Source organism: Falco punctatus, assembly GCF_963210335.1.
Source record: "Falco punctatus genome assembly, chromosome: 15".
Classification (NCBI taxonomy): Eukaryota; Metazoa; Chordata; class Aves; order Falconiformes; family Falconidae; genus Falco; species Falco punctatus.
Window position 1 is genome coordinate 15,471,130 of NC_137595.1, and position 9,044 is coordinate 15,480,173.

The 9,044-nt window shown below is 44.4% G+C and overlaps 1 protein-coding gene across 1 annotated transcript in view; it reads left to right on the forward strand.

Annotated features, from left to right (window-relative positions):
• PASD1 (PAS domain containing repressor 1) overlaps nucleotides 1-9,044 on the forward strand; it is a gene marked incomplete at its 3' end in the record, with an annotated part of 113,549 nt that overhangs the window by 12,954 nt on the left and 91,551 nt on the right. The gene's annotated exons all lie outside the window — the stretch shown is intronic.

The window sequence follows — 9,044 nt, forward strand, 5'->3', positions numbered from 1 at the left end:
GGCCGCCCAGCCAGCTCTTAGCCCAGCGCAGAGCACACCCGCCCCGGCCACGGGCAGCCGGTGTCTCCAGGAGATGCTGTGGGAGATGGTGCCAAAGGCACATAAACCAAAAGACACCCTAGGGATCATCTTGGGCAGGAGTGAGCCTCCTTAGACCTACGTGGTTTGTGTAGGTCCGTTTGTTTCAGATACTGAACGTTTCTTGGAAACTGGGCCCTTTCCAGTTCCCTCAGTTTGGGTGTCCTCAGTAGCTTTTCAGAACTTTAATGCTCTTTGTCTCCAGTGAATCTGGCCATGGGTCCTTAGTCTGGGTGCTGTGCACAGTGTGTTCTGAAAATCCAGCTGGTCGCTGATTGCTTGCCCTGCCCTGCCCCGGACCAGGCGTTTGTTGGAGGAATTTAGCTTGAAATAACATTTCCACTGTCTAGATCTTTATCATCATTAGAAAAGAACTTACTCTGAAGGGGCCACTGATTGCATGTGAGCTGCTGCTGGCTCTCACAAGCAGGGCTGTGTTTACACAAGCCAGGATTTGTTCCTGAAAAGTGGGAAGGTAGGTAGTCTGCTCCCACTGTCCTTCTGCAGCCTGGCTTCATCTGGCTCGCTTAACTGTAAGTTCTCATGGGGCTCTACCAGAAGGCGTTCCTGCAGCAGTTTTGATGGTCTAACATCCTCCGGCTACCCATAAATGCATGCTAAACTCTTAGTTCTGGTTTGGGGTGGGTTGGTTTGGTTGTTTTGGGAGGCAAGTCTGGGGTGGGTTTGATCTTCTTGAGCTGGATGCTGTGGTGAAAGCTTCTTTGTAAAGATGCTAAATAGGAAGTCGAGCCATGTTAGAAATAACGTGGGCAACATTTACAGTCTTGCCCCCCGCTGAAAGAAAACTATTGAAACACAAAAGCTGTGAAAAGCTAGACTGAATTTTCAGTTTGCACAGCAGCACTGTGTTGAGTAGGCATGATCCTAAGCACGATCTCAAGCTTCACTACAGCATTTGCTGAATAAGGGCCTAAATTAATACCATTAAGTAATAGTTGGTGCAGGAATGGGTTTCAGGTATGTAGGAAATTCAGGGCTGTATTTTTCAAACACACAAGCCCATTGCATTGCAATGCCAAAATGAAAAATTCATTTTGTATTCACCAGCACTGAAATTTGGTGGGTTGCAATGGATTTGCATTGCAAACAGCTCAGTAACAATACGCTGTGTGATGGTGCTGTTGAAACAAAAGACAGCATTGGTGTTTGGAAACAGTTCTTATATGGGAGGAAAAAAAGGCTGTTAAGACATTCTTTTGTGAAATAGCTCCAGACAAAGCACTGAGCACAGGCAGTGTGTAGGAGAAGAAAAAAGTGCATTAAGGCTTCTCTATCTGTTGCATGAGTCATCAAAACTTATGTAAATATGCCTTCTTATAAGCTGTATTTATCTTATTCATATAGAGGAATCAATAGTAATGCTTCTGTCTTTCCTGAGCAGCAGTGATGTAGGTAGGGAGTATTTTGACAAGCAGCATTACATGTGTCCATTATCCCTGTGGGTCACAGAAGACGAGACCAACTAAAAGCAATTCTCCATGCTTGTTGCTTGGAAACTTAAACAAGATCCCCGACCCTCTAATCCGGGGTGGTAATGCTATCTAATCTGTTTTTGAAAGACAGGTATGAAGGTCTGAGTAACATGTCGGTTTAAAATAATCTTCCATATTTTTCCACTTGTGTGTATCCCTGCATGTGCTTCAGCAGGGAGTTGACGTGAAGGTTAAGAGGCTTTGTTGGCATAGTTGCAATTTTCTTGAAATTTGTCAGAAATGAGTTGTAGCTGGCCAGTGAGAACTGGCAAGAGTCAAAATATGGCGTGACGCCAAGAAAAAGGATCTCACACCATGTAGGTTCAAAGTCAGAAAAGTGCTGTGACAGCCTGCCGGCATGATTCACGTATTTTGGGAATGCTTATGCTTCATACCTTGTTCCCAAGTAGAAGAAGCTGTGCTTTCCGACATCTTTCAGCCTTGTGCAATCAGTCCACCTGCTTTAAAGATATAAAAAAAAGAAATACTAATAACGAGAAGGGTACTAACAGACTGAAATTTCACAGGGTTTTAAGGATGAACCTCTGTCTGCTGAAGTCAGAGGCAGCTCTGCCGTTAACAAGGGTATTTAGTCACTGTGTATTCTGAGTGCAATTGCCTTAATAGACTAGAGTTATCTACAAGGGCATTTTGTAAATGTCAAACAAGGTTCAGCTGGGGTTCCTTGCGTGGGGAGTAACCAGGTTTTGGAGAAGAGAAAATATATCTTAAGAAATCTATCTGTACATGGACTACTTTGGAAATTCACCTAAAGGTAAATGAGTAGAAGACCTAATGTTTCTAGTGACTGGGTTGTGAGAGCTACATTAGTCTTTAAAAGGGCTGGCTTCTCTGAAGAAAAAGAGACTTTTTAATATAATTTACGTTGAGCTTTGGGGATGGTTTTGGGTTTGGGCCATCCTTTCAACCACTGACATACCCTCATGCTACAAACTTTCAGCCACCCAGGGAAGAACCTGGTCACTGATGTTGTACCAAGATCCTTTGGTGCCACAGAGCTACCAGTGGCCACCGCAATGGTGAGCCTGGCATCAGGTCTGTGAGGTTTATCCTGGCTGTCTCCTTTCTGATGTGTTTGCCTGATGTTTGAACTCTGTATAGTTGACTCAGGGGATCTTGGATTTTCAGCTCTGGAGCCCAGGCAAGCAGAAAGGAGGCTCCTGGCTCCAGTGCCCTGACCGGCTTGTCCTTTGGCCAGGACAGCACAAGTTATTTTCTTCTAAGCAAATATTTACTAAGTACATGGGAGAGAGTTCACATACAATTTGTTGGCGTTACGTCAATACAGATTTATTCTGTTGTGTGTTTTAGAAGTTTAATTAACATGAGCTTTCCAATATGTGCTGGCAAGTAAATAGCAGGCGCATCTTTATTTACTTGGCGGAAGAGTAACACTTCTTTAGAAAATATGAAAGCTTTTGCTAGTGCATGCAACTCTATTCACCCATACACTGCAGGCCATTCCACAGTGCACACACTTCTTAAATCCCCTGTAAGCCCAAATATCAGGCTTAGGGGAGGCTTAAGTGCTATACAAATCTTGTGGTGAGCCTTTGCACAGGGGTGAGTTTTATTCTACCATCTGAACACTGTGCAAACACGCAGGCAGACCCAAGACCAAAGGAGATGATCGACTCCATCAGTTTGGCTGTTGTGCAGAGCCGTTTATGGAAAACATCAGATGCACAGGCTGACTCTGCTTTGTGGATTTTATCATGTTAGCGATCAAAAATACCCAACATGAACAGAATACCCACAACTGAACAGTTTTCATTTTGAAATTCATTCTTCTTGGCTGAGAACTTGGCTGTCCACTGAATTATAAATTTCAGCCAGCAGCATTTTATAATAGGAGTCCTGATATAACCTTTAGCAAAGAAACACAGATGGCAACCATGTGAGAAGGCTACTGTGCTTTTGATGCCATTTGCATTGTAAACACCCCTGTAAAAAAGTGTTGTATCTTATCAATGATACATCATCCTCTGATGTCTCTTCTGTAAAGTCTGGTTCTGGGGCCTTACAGATTATTTAAACATGAGGCTTCCATTGCAGAGTCCAAGGTTCAGGCTGATCAGTGGTGAAAAGTCACTGCCAGTGGTGGGAGCTCTAGTCAGAGATAAGAAATCAAGCCTTACTGGAGCTGTCAGACCTGTGAATACTTTCACACATTTAACTTTTAACCATCTGAACAAGTCCTCATTAGCTTCCCAGGAGGTGCCTGCACGCGCAGGGCCAACTACAGGTGTATGTGTCTTCAGGGCTTGGGCTCAGGTGGAAAAAGGGCAAGAGCCCTGCTTTGGGAGAGGTCCTTCCAATGTGATCACATCCTGGCTCACAGGCAAGGTCTGTCCTCCCTAGGCTGCATTCCCCCATCTACTGCAGACATTCTCATGCTTCCTCTGGTCCTTTTGGTGTAGCATCTCATGTCTGGGATAACTATGTCGTTGTGCTTCCTGTTTTCCAAGAAAAGCTTTCATCATTTCATAAGTCGCTAAATTATGCATATCCACTAACTTCATTATTAACACGGCATTTACAACAGGCTTAACCACAAGGAATAGGTTTCTTGTTAGTGATTAGCCCTGTTGGGCTGAACCAGACAAAACTGTCAAACTTCTCTTACTTTCCTCGGTACTTCTCCTGTTTGCACGTAACTGACCTTTCCCCCTCCTTCATCCCTATTCCCGTTCCTGTTTTGTTCTTCAAATACCATTTAAGCGATGTTTAATGTGAGTTAAATGCTATAGAAATGCTACTGATTGCTGCTCTGTTCAGATCAACTCTGTTATTCTAAGGCATCAGATTGCTAAATGGGTCTTCTAACACCCTGATACAATGAGTATTTTCCCAGGTTGTCATTACAGAGGCGTAGAGTGGAAGTATATTTTTTCCAAGGTTATGCAAGAATAGGCATAATATTTCTTAATTGTCCTTCATATCCCCATACATGTTTACTGCTCTGCTACTGTGAATAGGTTATTACTGGCTTGTTTGTTTGTAGTCATCACCCGCACTTCGATATAGAAATTGCAGTGGCTGATGTTTTTTCTCTGGACCTCTTTATAACTCTACTTCCATCTGTCTCCTGATTTTTCTCTGCCTATTGGAATTTCATGCATTCTGAGGGGCTGGTAGCCCAGATGTTTTCATGACAATGGTGTCTTTATCATCAAGATTTCATAATAAGGCAATTATTTTTTTTACAATACAGTCATTCCAAGATTTTTGTGTAATAAGCAGTTCGATATTATAATCTGCTAGAAATGCATTTTTGTGCAAGTATGGATTAGAATAGATTTTAATTTTACAGTTTTAGAGATCTAAATTAGACATTGTAGTAAAGAAAAATGACTTTTTATGTGTATTAAAACACTTACTTTTGTGTTGCACTTATGCCAGCTAGAGTGAAATACTTTCATATGTTTTTAATCTTAGGTTAAGTTAAAACTGCTGGTAAAAGAGATGGTGGAAAAATGGTTGGTGATGATGCAAGAAAATGTAGCTAGAATTTTTAAGAGATTGCAGTGCCCTGTCCCTTCCTGCTTTGCAATAAGGAAGTCCCAAGTGTCAACAGAAATAAAATCTTGAGTTTGAGGCAGCTGGAAGGTGGAATAACTTCAAGACATTTTGTTCTGATTAGTTCAACCACTTCTTTTTGCATGTAGCTGGGAAGTTCGACCAAAGTAACTTAATTTCCATCTCTTCCTATTTGGGGTGTGTGTGTTTGATTCAGCTGAGAGATGCAATGGAAACAATCGCCTGCAAAAATGGGCGTATTCCAGTAAGAAATCATTTCTCATCGTTTCCTTAAAGAGCTTCCTCTGTAATTTCTCTCACTTTGCCTTATTACTATAATTTGTTTTCCCTGATGTTCAGTAGAATACCAATCTTTTCAAATGTTAAGCCTGAATTTAGTCGTTCAGTTTATCTTTTGCTTTTTAATGGCTAGTATTAAACACTGATTTCTAAGGATGTTCACAGAAGCAGATGCTGTTTCAAACACCAGATGAGTACGGTTTTCTGTTTCTGTGCTTCTTTCATTTCTAGCAGAAAACTGCTTGAAAATTTTACTCCTAGTCCATCTCCACTTGTGGTTTGCTGAGAAAACTCCTGGAGGCTTTAGGCAAACAAAATACTCTGAAGGTGTAGGCAGTGTTTTGCTGAACCGGGGCCCCATTAAGTGCTATCTGGTCCTACGATGCCAGGGCTGTGCTGAGACACCACGGCACTTGGGGAAATCTCACAACTATGATTATCTTTTTGCTGGGCTTTTGGGTAGTTTTCCACTCATGCCTTCTGCCATACTGTGCAAGGGCTGCTGGATATCTCTCCGCTAGCTCAAGTGAAACGTAGGCTATCAGAACACCCAGCAAGGCTCCTTGCTCCCTTCTGCTTTAGCATTGATCCGTCGATCCAGCTCTCCTCCTTTGCTTTGTCAGGAGAGTAGCAGTAGTATAATCAGTGGGGTTTTTGGCCCTGGAAGTGCCAGGGATATGACATGAAAATAGATGATGCACCAGGCTGTGAGACAGATACTGACGTTGCAGCTGGTGTCTGTTGTTGCCTGAGCCATTTGGGGACAGCAGGTGATAAGCACCTACTGTCTCTGGATGGTTAGTGCCACAGGTTACCGCTTTTCTGGTCTGTTGTCTACCGACACCGTATCCAGGTGCATTTCAACCAGTGGTGCTACTTTTGTCATTTAAAAAATTATGAGAAACTATAAATAAGATGCAGGAGAAGATTCCCAGTACCCCAGGAGCTGCCCTGGAGAAAAGGGATACTGCAAATCCTTGGGAAGATATCTTCTCCTGCCATATTTAGCAGTTCTCCGAGGCCCTTCATTCACCTGAAAAGAGGTGGCAAAGGGTACGAGCACAGGATCAGCTTGGCCTGCTTCTAGATTGAAGGGAATTCTGAGATGGGGGAGAAATCTGGGGGACGAAAGAGGAAGGCAGATGCCCTGCCAAGCTGGTGGGTGTTGGTAGCTGTTGCTCTGCTGAAGGGAGAACAGGCACGGAGAGCTATTGCCAAGAGAGCAGATTTTGCTGGTCACAGAGGTCCTCACGTCTTCCCTGCCTTTAAAGACTGGGCTATGTGGTCTCTGAAGACCACATCAGCTCAGGACGAGGGAGCTGGAGTGAAAATAGCTAAAGCAGCACTACAGAGGTAAAGCAAGTTTCCTTCGTGAAGCGTTCCCTTGGACAATTTCTTTACCTATGGCCTTGATGCTGATGGTGGCACTGGTGCCGTAGATGACATTTGAGGTTTCTCTGTGTGTCACCATGATGGGCTCCCAGGTCCAGACTCTGCCGCGTGGTGCACGCGTGTTCAGGTGGTGGCTTTCAGTGACTCGAGGTTAGAAACCACTCTCTGTATTCCTGTCTAACCTAAAATGATTTTTGCGGCCAGAATGAAGTAAATGATGACCACATCTCATCTAACTCTTCCCAGCCAGACCCACTATTTGCCTGTAAGAAGTTAAGTAAGAAGTGACGTCGCAGTCTGAGCTAGGGGTGGCTTTCATGTTAGGTGGTGTTCAAAAAGTAGGTTACTGGGTCAGGAACAGCAAGTTCTGACTGTTTGCCAGCTTGGCCTTTTTTTTTTTTCCCCCACAATGTTTATACTGCTGTGACCTGCCATGCTAAAATGAGTCTAAAATGAATGCAAGCCGTGCTTTTAAAATGGCAAGATGTGTTTGATTGAATTTGTCCTTCTGTACTTGCATCGGATTATCAGTTTGCAGGGTGCTTGCTTTATGGTGGCTTCCTTTTTTGAAATTAAAAGTAAAGCTAATTGGAATACAGTTGCTAGGAAAAAGACTGTCCTTTTTAGATGATTAGCTTGAAGGCAAAAAACTTTCTAAACTCACTGGAGAGTGCAGAGGCGTGGGGTCGCTCAGAATCCGGTACTAGGAGAATTTGCTGTCAGATCCAGGGCTGTGTTAGAGAAGATCCCTTGGGACATCTGCAAAATTTGAATCTAGCTCAGAACAGTGAATTCTGGAATAAAGGAGTTTTGATTCAGGCTCCAATCTGTTTGAAGTGCCCCCCAGCTGCTTGCGCTGCTTTCTGCAAAACTGGTTCCTCCCCGCACCGGCGCTCTGTCCTTTTAAGCCTCCACAAAGCCGGAGCTCACGACCGTGCTGCCAAGCATGCAGACACGGGGCAGCTGCCGGCAGGATCGGATCCCTGAAGAAGAGGAAAGTGCCAGGCTGAGGGTGGGAAGCTTGACAGCCAACACAAGGAATGCGATTGCAGCCGCCTTCCCAGCGAGAGCACGGGGGCAGGAGGATTACGGTTGGACTTGATGATCTTAAAAGGTCTTTTCCAACCTAAATGCTTCTATGATTCTACGTTTCTGTGATTGCGGAGGTGAAGCTGACTCACCTGCATGTGGGTTTGTTCCTGCCCCAAGCACTGGAGCTTGTGGTCCCTCATGTGCTGGGTGATGGCAGGCTGGGAGCAGAGCGCTCGTCCCGGTGCTGCTGTGGGCTCCATCACCCCACGAGGGGAGCATGAAGGCAGCAGCGGCGGCTGCTCCATCCACAGGGCTGGCACGAGCTCTTCCTGGGCCTGATGGCTCCAGAGGTCACATCTAGCTGCCATTAACACCAGCAGCTCACAACTGAGCTGCCTAAGCCTTGCAGTTGGGCGTATAATGTTATATCCAAAGGGAAATCCCTTTGGTGTTGGGGCCAAGCTTTCCTCTTGGCCAGTGCCTTTGTGCCCAGATTTCTACAGCCTGATCCTGCAGCTCTTCTCCCGCTAGTTAAGTGCAAAGAGTGGGGTACGCAAGGGATGGGTGGCCTGGCTTCAAATGTTTGAATAATCTCACCAACAAAAATATTACTCGAAGCAAAGCCTTAGAATATGTTCAGTGGCTGGCTGCCAAAGCTGACTTAAGAGGAAACTATGTGGGCCATTCAGCCAAGTGATTCATCGAGTTTTCAGCGCTTCCGAAAACTCATCTAAAAGAAATTAAGCAGGAGAAAAAAAAAAAAAAAAAAAAAAAAGGCAGGATTTGAAGAGAGATATCACCTTGCAAAATCTCTCTTTAAATCACAGAAAGCGTTTTGCTGCCAGACCAGATGTAGCAGGACAGAGAAAGAACAGCATCGCTTCGTGCTCCTCGCCAAGCTAAAATGGCATCTAATCACAGTGCCTCAGCAGCGCACCCAGAAAATGGTTTGTGCCACCTGCAAAGGCCACCCTCAGCACTCGGGATTTCACATGCCTCTTCATGTTTCTTGCCCACAACTTGAAAATATCTGACTTTCTGCAACTGGAGGAAAAACATGTTCAATCAAGGGCAGTGGATAATGCAGCTAATAAACCCACAAGTCTCCATATTTCCAAGTAGGGACCAGCTTGTTTTCTTACTGTTTAATGACACGCAAGTCAAACTGCAGCATCTCTTAGTCTCTCATAAATAACACATCTTCTATCA